A 12,324-nucleotide genomic window follows, 5' to 3' on the forward strand; every position below is an offset into this window, starting at 1 on the left:
AGCCAAAAATAGCTAAAAGGGTCATGAAAAAAAGCCAGAAAAAAAGCTAAAAGCTAAATGCATTTTTTCCCCGCTAAACGTCTTCAAAAAAAGCCAAATCTAGCGGGAAAAAAGCTAAATTGGCAACGCTGCATTGCAGTGAAACCACTTAGAGAAGCTATGAAACACTCAGAAATGTCAACAGCATTGCTGAGGTGGGATAATCCACCGCTGAAAAACTTTTTTGGTGTTTGGTCGAAATTGGGTTTAAACCCACGACCCTGTGTATGCAAGGCGGGCATGCTAACCATTGCACCACCATGGCTCCCACCTACAGAGTTAGTAGACCACTAATATTGAGCTCATTATTACAAAAATGGGAAATCGCCCAATTAGTGTGGATAATGTAGCCAAATTTGTGAAAATCAAGCAATATATTTATGTAAGAGCTATATGTAAGTCTAATTTCGATCGGCTAATGCATATAAATTTAAAATTTGAGTAAAATTTGTCAATAAATAAGAGAATTATGGACAAATTTAGGAAAATAGAGCTGTGCATAAATATGGGAGCTATACCTAAATCTGAACCGATTTGGATGATATTTTGCAGGTTTTGTTGATAGAAGGTTACCTTGTGGTAAATTTGAGTAAGATCGGTTAATAAATAAGGCCACTAATGTAACAAATAAAGTTATTAGGGGAAATTTTTGAAAATCTGGCGCTACATATATATGGGAGCTATACCTAAATCTGAACCGATTTGGATGCTATTTTGCAGGTTTTGTTGATAGAAGGTTACCTTGTGCTAAATTTTAGTAAGATCGGTTGATAAATAAATAAGGATTTTACGGTCAAATTTGGGGAAATCGGGCGATATATTAGAGCTATATCTAAATCTGAACCGAAATCGATGAAATTTTGCAGACTTAAGAGTGATGAAAAATATTACTTTGTGCCAAATTTGACTATGATCGGTGAGTAGTAAAGCGCAACGTGGCGCCATTTGTCGAAATCGGGGGATACATATATATGGGAGCTATATCTAAATTTGATCCGATTCAATAGCTTTCGTCCTTGTGCCCAAAATACACTCTGTACCAGGGTTGCCATTTTGGTCCGATTGGACCAAAATTGGCCCAAAAAATATTAAATTTTAAATTTGGTCCGATGGTCCCACCAAATGGAATTTGGTTGATTTTGGTAAATTTTCGTCAAATCGATAATTTTTCAAAATTTTGACAAAATTTTCTGCAGAAATAAAATTTTTACAAAAATTCCTATAGAAATAAAATTTTAACAAAATTTCCTATAGAAATAAAATTTTGCCAAAATTTTGTACAGAAATAAACTTTAAAAAATTTTTGAATTTTTGATTTTTGTAAAAATTTTATATAGATATAGAATTTTGCGATAACCTTCTATAGAAATGGAAGTTTGACAAAATTTTCTATAGAAATAAAATTTTGACAAAATTTTCAATAGAAATAAAATTTTGACAAAATTTTCTACAGATATAAAATGTTGAAAAAATTTTCTATAGAAATAAAATTTTGACAAAATTTTTTATAGAAATAATATTTTGACAAACTTTTCTATATAAATAAAAATTTGACAAACTTTTCTATAGAAATGATTTTTTTTTTACAAAATGTTCTATAGAAACGATTTTTTTACAAAATTTTCCATAGAGTTAAAATTTTGACAAAATGTTCCATAGAAATAAAATTTGGACAAAAATTTCTATAGAAATAAAATTTTGACAAAATTTTCAATAGAAATAAAATTTTGACAAACTTTTCTATAGAAATAACAAGTAAGGAAGGTCTAAAGACGGGCGGGGCCGACTATATTATACCCTGCACCACTTTGTAGATCTAAATTTTCGATACCATATTATATCCGTCAAATGTGTTGGGGGCTATATATAAAGCTTTGTCCCAAATACATACATTTAAATATCACTCGATCTGGACAGAATTTGACAGATTTCTACAAAATCTATAGACTCAAAATTTAAGTCGGCTAATGGACTAGGGTGGAACACAATGTTAGTAAAAAAAAAATATGGAAACATTGATATCTGAAGCAATTTTAAGGAAACTTCGCAAAAGTTTATTTATGATTTATTGTTCGATATATATGTACTAGAAGTTTAGGAAAATTAGAGTCATTTTGACAACTTTTCGACTAAGCAGTGGCGATTTTACAAGGAAAATGTTGGTAGTTTGACAATTTTTGTGCAAATCAGAAAAACATATATATGGGAGCTATATCTAAATCTGAACCGATTTCAACCTAATTTGGCACGCATAGCAACAATGCTAATTCTACTACCTGTGCAAAATTTCAACTAAATCGGAGCAAAAAATTGGCCTCTGTGGTCATATGAGTGTAAATCGGGCGAAAGCTATATATGGGAGATATATCTAAAGCTGAACCGATTTCAACCAAATTTGGCACGCATAGCTACAATGCTAATTCTACTCCCTGTGCAAAATTTCAATTAAATCGGAGTAAAAGATTGGCCACTGTGGTCATATGAGTGTAAATCGGGCGAAAGCTATATATGGGAGCTATATCTGAATCTGAACCGATTTCCACCAAATTTGACACGCATAGCTATGATGCTAATTCTACTCACTGTGCAAAATTTCAACTAAATCGGAGCAAAACATTGGGCTCTGTGGGCAAATGAGTGTAAATCGGGCGAAAGCTATATATGGGAGCTATATCTAAATCTGAACCGATTTGGATGATATTTTGCAAGTTTTTCGAGACTCATAAAATATTCGGATGTACGGAATTTGAGGAAGATCGGTTAATATACACGCCAATTATGACCAGATCGGTGAAAAATATATACGGCAGCTATATCTAAATCTGAACCGATTTTTTCCAAAATCAATAGGGATCGTCTTTGAGCTGAAACAGGACCCTATACCAAATTTTAGGACAATCGGATTAAACCTGCGAGCTGTACTTTGCACACAAAAATACATCAACAGACAGACAGACAGACGGACATCGCTAAATCGACTCAGAATTTAATTCTAAGATGATCGGTATACTAATTTTCCTTCTTGGCGTAACATACAAATGCACAAACTTATTATACCCTGTACCACAGTAGTGGTGAAGGGTACAAAAATTTGACAAAATATTCTGTAGAAACAAAATTTTGACAAAATTTTCTATAGGAATAAAATTTGAACAAAATTTTCTATAGAAATAAAATTTTGACAAAATTTTCTATAGAAATAAAATTTCCTATGGAAATAAAATTTTGACAAAATTTTCTATAGAAATAAATAGAAATTCAAATTTTTAAAAGAAATTAAAATTTGACAAAGTTTTCTATCAAAATAAAATGTTGGAAAATTTTTACCTTTTAAATTATATTAATTTAATTTGGTAAAATGGTCCTCTGGTACGAATTTTGGTCCAATTTTGGAAAAATGTTGGTCCAAAATAAAAATTCATCGTGGCAACGCTGCTCTGTACCAAATTTCATCAAGACCGGTTAATAATTGCTACCGGAATCCTGCGAACAACATATATATGGACATGCGAACGGACACCATGCGCTAGATCGGCTCAGGAGGTGATTTTGAGTCGATCGGTATATATTTTATGGGGTCTAAACTCAATATTTCTGGTAGGCACATTTTTTGGCAGATCAATGTTATTATACCCTGACCACTATGTGGTTTAGGGTATAAAAACGTTTGGAAACATTTGACGTCAATCGGACTTTGCACACAAAAATACATGAAAAGACAGACAGAAGGACATCGCTAAATCGACTCCGAATTTCTGTGTAGGTGATAAACTTCTAGTGAAACTATTTTGGTTTTTAAACGATAGTGATAAAGGTCCTCAATGCAAGGTGGATGCACCACGGTCGCTCCTTATAGTATGTGTCCAATATTTTCTATTGTTGTTTCAAACCTATATTTTTAACACCTTTAATTGAGGTTACTGGCAGCGGCAGCATATGCTCTGATGGGATAAAAGTACTTTGTGTATTGAAAAGTGGGTTTCTTCCTCAAATCCAATTAAAACACAGATGGGCGGACGCATGTTAGTTCTTAGGTATAACCACCTAGGGAGTTTTCACATACATTTGAGCGTATAATGGATCATTTGTTTTCAAGTCACACTTAAGCCGTTTATGCTACTTCCGCATATCACGTGCGTGTAAATTTTCTTGAACAAATAAACAGCAAACAATTTGAAAATGATCAATCAATTGATTTTTAACCCCACCATCAACCACCACCACCACAACTCGAAATGAACACGGAAAACCCTTTTCACCATAATCCCTGACAAGCAAAAAATAGTAGAACAGTGAATAAAAACTCCTATGGTTCATCAACCCTTTCCTTTGGCATTTAATCGCTTAACAAATTCTCCCATAATCATGTTGATTTCTGTTGAATGTCCAACATGATTAAAAATCATTATCGCCATTCATGCGTTATCAAGGGTGTGATTCGACAGACTGGGTGGCGACTGCCAGGGAGAATTCAGTTTCTCTGGTAATGACCATGGGTCTTTTCATAGTCTAAGGTCAATATACATCATTGGACTATGGGAGTTTTTATGAGCATTCAGGCATTAAATATCTTGAGTGCCAATTCGCGTACACTTAGATGTTGAGATATTGTTTTCACGTCGTACTTAGGTATTGGCAAGGTGGGAAAACTGATATCGTTGCTCTAATAGATTTGCAATACACCGAAGAATATGCCCTTATTTCATGTATATAACCATCAACAAAAATTGGAAGTTGTTATAAAGGCACATTTATAAAACTACTTAGTTCTCTCAAAGAAGAACTACACACACTCACAAAAAAAAAAAAACGTTTTGTAACATATATCCCAAACACATTGTGCTTCAAGCATATATATTTTCAGGATTGGTCCAAACAAAATATTGTTTGTATTGTTCAAACATATTATGCTTCACCTTAGGTATACACAGGTAGAACATTTTTTTAATGAAATTTTCTTTGTGTATATATTCTTTTACTTGCGACATACTCTCTAGGTCTCTCTTTCTAAACACATATATGTTGATATGCTATTTCTAAATTAATATATGTTTGTATCCAAGCATATTATATTTACAAAAATTGTATGTCCCAAAACCAGGGATCCGGAGCGGTCCATTTTTTTCGCTCCGCTCCGCTCCCGCTCCGGAGAAAAAAAAACCGCTCCGCTCCTCGCTCCGCTCCGAGAAAAAAAAAATCGCTCCGCTCCGCTCCACGCTCCGCTCCGCTCCTCTTCGAGAAAATTATAGTACAAAATTGTATTATTTGTTCAATTGAGTTTTATTTTATTTAGAAAAATCGGGCGGTACATATATGGGAGCTATAGCTAAATCTGAACGGATTTCGATGATTTTTTTGCACATATAGTTAGTGCTATAGAAGATTACATTTCGCCAACTTTGAGTAAGATCGGTTGATAAATAAGGGTTTTATGACCTAATTTGACAAAATCGGGCGATACATATATATGGGACCTATATCTAAATCTGAACCGATTTCGATGAAATTTTCAGACTTAAAGGGTGATACAGAAGATTATTTTGTGCTAAATTTGACGACGATCGGTTAGTAAGAAAAGTGCAACGTGACCCCATTTGTCGAAATCGGGCAATACATATATATGGGAGCTATATCTAAATTTGATCCGATTTCTTCCAAATTCAATAACGTTCGTCCTTGTGCCCAAAAAAACTCCCTGTGCCAAATTTCATCAAAATCGGTTAATAATTGCGACCGAAATCCTGTGAACAACAAATACATGGACAGACGGACGGATGGACGGACGGACGCCAAGCGCTAGATCGACTCAGGAGGTGATTCTGAGTCGATCGGTATATAGTTTATGGGGTCTAAAATCAATATTTCTTGTAGGCACATTTTTTGGCAGATCAAACTTATACCCTGTGGTTTAGGGTATAATGACTTTAAAACAATGTTTTGAAATATTTTATTAATTTTGAAGATTTTTTCAGAAATATTAAATCAATTTTGACTTCATTAAAACGAAATTTGCATTCATGTTAGGATACACATTTTTATGTCGAATCACTTAGCTATAAGGACAAACAGACTTCATTGAAAAGTTTAGAGACTTTTAGACAAGGAAAAACTTTTTTTCAGAGAAATACGTCTTCTATTCTAAGCAAAATTCGTATTCGTATTTTAAGCATGTGATATATTTGGCCTCCCGACAATATTCTTTGCGGTGCACCATCTACTATTTAATATGTGATAGAAACCAAATTTATGAAAATGGTCCAAAATGGACCAAATTCTGTTTGGTCTGACCATCGGACCAAATTTAAAAATTAGAAATCTTTTGGACCAATTTTGGTCCGATCGGACGAAAACGGCAACGCTGATTGGAATTGAAAGTCTATACACAGAGTAGAAGTAACTACTCTCCGAAAGTTTTTTTTTGTTTTGCAACAGACGTAGAGAAGAGGTTTTGTTATATTTGTAATGTGTGTGTGTATGTTTATGTTTGCAACAACCTCCATCGACATCAGTCCGTGGTATACCTACGAATATTCTTACTCAGATCTAGTGTTACCTAATTTCGCTTTTTTCCCTTTATTGTATAATAAGTATATGCGCACATTTTTCAACCAAAATTGAAACTATCTATAATTTTAATTAAATTTTCGAGAACTAATATCAGAAATAAGAGCATGCTAGGATATAGTACAATAGTACAGCAAATGTGAATGAAAAAAAGCATGCCCGGTTCCAAAGATTTTGTCTTTACTTTAACAGTTTGGGTATTAATTCCGAGCCAAAGAAGCGGAGAATACAAGTAAGGATACTTTAAAGACGTAATTCTCTTTTAAATTTGGGGGTTATGTACTTGCTTCTAGGAAGCAAATGTTAATTTTTCATTTTTTTAGATTTTTTTCGTCAGTTGTTATCAAAATCTTTTAAAAACGAGTTAACGAGTTATTTTTTTTTCCATATTAAGAATCGACTTCCAGTAGAAATTATGCTATGTTTCAAGTAAAAAGCGTCTTTAAAATAAAGTGTTGAAAAACATGTCTTATTTTTTAACGATTTTTTGCTTTGTAGGCAAGATGCAAAAAGGAAACAAATTTAAAGACAATTTTATTAATGTTAAAGAATTTTTCTTAATTATTAAAGTCACGTTGACCTTACCTCAAAAATTTTATCTTTCATGTTATGATACACATTTTTAAGTAAAATCACTTAATTATAAGGACATTACAACTTCATTCAAAAGTTTATTGCCTTTTGGACAAGAAAAAAAAACTTTATTTTAGAGAAATGCGTCTTCCATGTTAAGCAAAATTTACATTCTTATTCTAAGGACATGGAATCTTTGACTTCACGACAATATTTTTTTCAGTGTAAAAAACTAAAAAATTAAATATAAATAAGATCGTTTAATTGCATTTATTTGACGTTCATTACAAACATCTTTGTAGTAATACGGGATGAAATTGATCGAAAGTACTGTTGTTACTTTTACAACACATACTAGATATATATTTTGACATTTGCCGTTTTTGAAAACAATTACTAAAAAACACGTTGTGTTTTCCCCAATGTACGTACGTACAAAAATACATATCGTACATTTTAAACGTTTACTCACACTACGCTAAGTACTAGCTAAATTTGAAATTACCTACACAGTGAAATTTCAAAGTTACACATTTCATTCAAGTAATATTTTATTCGGAGCGGAGCGGTTTTTCATTTGGAAACCGCTCCGCTCCCGCTCCGCTCCCGCTCCGCTCCGGATTTTAGAAATGCCGCTCCCGCTCCGGCAAAAAAAGGGCTTGCTCCGCTCCGCTCCACGCTCCGCTCCGCTCCGCTCCGGATCCCTGCCCAAAACTAATATGTTCTAACATATGTATTAACATATATGCCCCAAACATGTTATGCTAGTTTATGAAGATTAAATGCTTGCACTTAAAAATTTTGCGTTCCATATATAAATTATACACCCAAACATATGAAAAACAAAGACTGTTTTTCATATGCTTGGGTGTAAAAATTATATATTTGGAACTCAAATTTTTTAACACAATATTTTTAAGTGCAAGCATATAATCTTCATAAATTAGCATAACATGTTTGGAATATATATGTTAATATGTTAGAACATATTATGTTTGGGATATAAAATGTTTGTAAATATAATATGCTTAGATGCAAACATATATTAATTTGGAAATAGCCTATAAACATATATGTGTTTAGAAAGAGAGACCTAAAGAGTACGCCGCAAGTAACAGAATGGAAGTAACCAAGTGGCGCCTTAAAAATATATCCACACAAAGAAAATTTCATTAAAATTTTTTACTACCAGTATATGCCTTAAGGTGAAACATAATATGTTTGAACAATACAAAAAATATTTTGTTTGCACCAATCCTGAAAATATATATGCTTAAAGCAAAATGTGTTTGGGGTATATGTTACAGAGGCGATTTTTTTGGAGGAAGTAGCAGGAAGTGCTTGTAATTAAATTTTTTAAAACTCGCTGCATAATATTTTGAATGAGTAATTTTAACTTTTTTTGTTTCAAATAAGTTAAAAACAGAGTAAAAGTTAATAAAATGGTACAAATTGTTTAAATTTTGTCGAAAAAGAAAATACTAAATCCTTTCCAGAAAAATGTGAATTTTTGAGAATTTTAGGGTCAAACGTTTCAGACAAGCGTTAGATTGCATTAAAACTCACAAAAAAATTATAAAACTTATTTATTTGGTAAAATAACGTAACGCACAATTTTTTAATTCACATCTAAAATACTGAATTAGGGTCACACCTTAAGAAGTGATTCACATTGAGGGCAACGACTGTTGAAATGGTGGGCATCCGCCCAATGTTAAGCCCATGTTAAACGCATTGCTTTTGCGCCAATTTTGCACCACTTTCAGATCAAAAAGAACATTTTAACTTTGTTAAAATGTTCTTTGATCGACCTCAAATCTTCAAATTCGATATTTGATATTTTTGAAAACTGACTCAAATCGATTTTTGGTGTTCGCCAAAATCGATTTTTAACGAAAAATTATAAGCAAATCGAAGTAATTTGGTGCAATTTTCAATAAGCCAAGCAAAGTGGCAGCCCTCCTTCCCGACCAGAAATCATAAAAATTAGGTGCCTTACTTTCACCACGTAATTACGTTCTCTGAAAATTTCCGAGCATGCATCCTCAAAAAAAAAAAAAATTTATACGGCCGTAAGTTCGGCCAGGCCGAAGCTTATGTACCCTCCACCATGGATTGTGTAGAAACTTCTACTGAAGACTGTCATCCACAATCGAATTACTTGGGTTGCGGTAACTTTTGCCGACGACAAGGTATCTTAAAACTTCCTAAAACCGTAATATATACCACGTAGTCCATACCTGGTATATATTAAACATAAAATGACCCATTAAATACGTATATAATTAAGTTTGACAAAATTTTCTATAGAAATAAAATTTTGACAAAATAAACTTTTGACAACATTTTCTATAGAAGTAAAATTTGGACAACATTTTTTATAGAAGTAACATTTTGACAAAATTTTCGATAGAAAAAAAATTTACAAAATTTTCAAAAGATTTCAAATTTTGACAACATTCTCTATAGAATTAAAATTTTGACAACATTTTCTATAGAAATAAAATTTTGCCAAAATTTTCTATAAAAATAAAATTTGACAAAATGTTCTATAGGAATAAAATTTCGACAAAATTTTCTATAGAAATAAAATTTTGCTAGATTATTTTTGCTCGAGTGGCAAGCATGATAATGAACCCATATGGACCAATTTTTGTGTGATTGGGGATCGGCTATATATAACTATAGACCGATTTGGACCAATTTTCGCATGGTTATTAGCGGCCATATATTAACACCACATTGCAAATTTCAACCGGATCGGATGAATTTTGCTCATCCAAGTGGCTCCGGAGTTCAAATCTGGGGATCGGTTTATATAGGGGCTATATATAATTATGGGCTGATATGGACCAATTTTTGAATGGTTCTTAGAGACTATATACTAATACCATGTACCAAATTTCAGCAGGATCGGATGAAATTTGCTTCTCTTAGAGGATCCGCAAACCAAATCTGGGAATTGGTTTATATGGGGGCTATATATAATTATGGACCGATATGGACCAATTTTTGCATGGTTGTTAGAGACCATATACTAACACCACGTACCAAATTTCAACCGGATCGGATGAAATTTGCTCCTCTAAGAGGGTCCGGAGTTCAAATCGGGGGATCGGTTTATATGGGGGCTATATATAATTATGGACCGATGTGGACCAATTTTTGCATGGTTATTAGAGACCATATACTAACACCATATACCAAATTTCAGCCGGATCGGATGAAATTTGCTTCTCTTAGAGCAACCGCAAGCCAAATTTGGGGGTCCGTTTATATGGGGGCTATACGTAAAAGTGGACCGATATGGTCCATTTGCAATACCATCCGACCTACATCAATAACAACTACTTGTGCCAAGTTTCAAGTCGATAGCTTGTTTCGTTCGGAAGTTAGCGTGATTTCAACAGACGGCCGGACATGCTCAGATCGACTCAGAATTTCACCACGACCCAGAATATATATACTTTATGGGGTCCTGGAGCAATATTTCGATGTGTTACAAACGGAATGACAAAGTTAATATACCCCTATCCTATGGTGGAGGGTATAAAAATCGCTTCTGTAACATATACCCCAAACACATTTTGCTTCAAGCATACATATATATTTTCAGGATTGGTCCAAACAAAATATTGTTTGTATTATTCAAACATATTATGTTTCACCTTAGGGTATACACTGGTAGAAAAAAAATTAATGAAATTTTCTTTGTGTGGATATATTTTTAAGGCGCCAATTGGTTACTTCCATTATTTTTCTTGCAGCATACTCTCTAGGTCTCTCTTTCTAAACACATATATGTTTATAGGCTATGTCTAAGTTAATATATGTTTGCATCTAAACATTTTATATGTTCTAACATATTAACATATATGTCCCAAACATGTTATGCTAGTTTATGAACATTATATGCTTGCACTTAAAAATATTGTGTTAAAAAATTTTGATTTCCAAACATATAAGTTTTATACCCAAACATAAGAAAAACATTCTTTTTCATCCGTGTGGGTAGAAGGAATATGCTGATATCACCTACCACATTTTAACCGGATCGAATGAATTTTTTTTTTTTATAGGCACCAGAATTCAAATCTGGGGTCTTCTAGGACGCTCCAGAATTCAAATCTTGCGTAGGCTTCAGAATTCTAATTTGGTTTGCTTATCTAGGATCCTCCAGAATCCAAATCTGATGATAGGTTTGTTTTAGGGATATATGTATTTGAAGCCTATTGGATGAACTTTGCTTCAGGAGACCCAAGAAATCAAAAAAGGGTCCGATAATGTCCCACCGGCCTAAATCAACTACACGCAGATAAGGAATATGATCACCCCAACCATGTTCCAAGAGCAAAATGTTACTTTTTCACGGAAAACATGTAGCATGTTTGTCGAAATCATGTTCTTTTTTTCGGAAATTATGTATCTGATTTCGGAAAGCATGTTATGTTTGATGAGAAAATAATATTTTTGCGACAAACATGCCATGTATTGAATCCTGTTGAAGAATAAATATTCCTCATATGGTGACAATGCTACAATTATATCAATCATATACCCCTATTACTCATTATGAAAGATATAAAAGGCCCCCGTATTAATAATACCTTCTCCAATAAAATCTTATATGAAAATCGTTTATTTTACTATGATGCTTTTTTTTAATGGAAAAAGTATGGATATTGACTGCCTTCATTTTCCTCGATGCCATTGTTTTGGCACAAACCATCATGTAAATGAGTTCAACCTTTACTATTAATCCTTAAGCCGCAGACATAAAAGTTTTGTAATTGATCCACCCAACCAAAAAACAAGTGGCCATTTTTACCCTTTTATTGTGTATTTCCCTTGAAATAAAAGAGTTAAGCCATAAAACCTCATTGGAAAGACACTGGAATGGTCTCGGAACAGGTGTTGTTTGGACAGAGAAATTCACACGCGAATTATGTTCGCTTGACATGTACATGAAGCATGTTATAAGGATTTCTCTTTGGTCATTGTATTTGTGGAGTTCAAGGAAAGAATTGAAGAACGTGGTGTTAGCCTGTCTATAGTCTACATAATCCGTTTTCCAATAATGACACATTGTTACGGACATTCGTTAGGGAACGGACGATAATTGGATTTTGCTATGTAACGAGAAGATGG

This window comes from Haematobia irritans, chromosome 3, assembly GCF_050003625.1.
Source record: "Haematobia irritans isolate KBUSLIRL chromosome 3, ASM5000362v1, whole genome shotgun sequence".
NCBI classification, from domain to species: Eukaryota; Metazoa; Arthropoda; class Insecta; order Diptera; family Muscidae; genus Haematobia; species Haematobia irritans.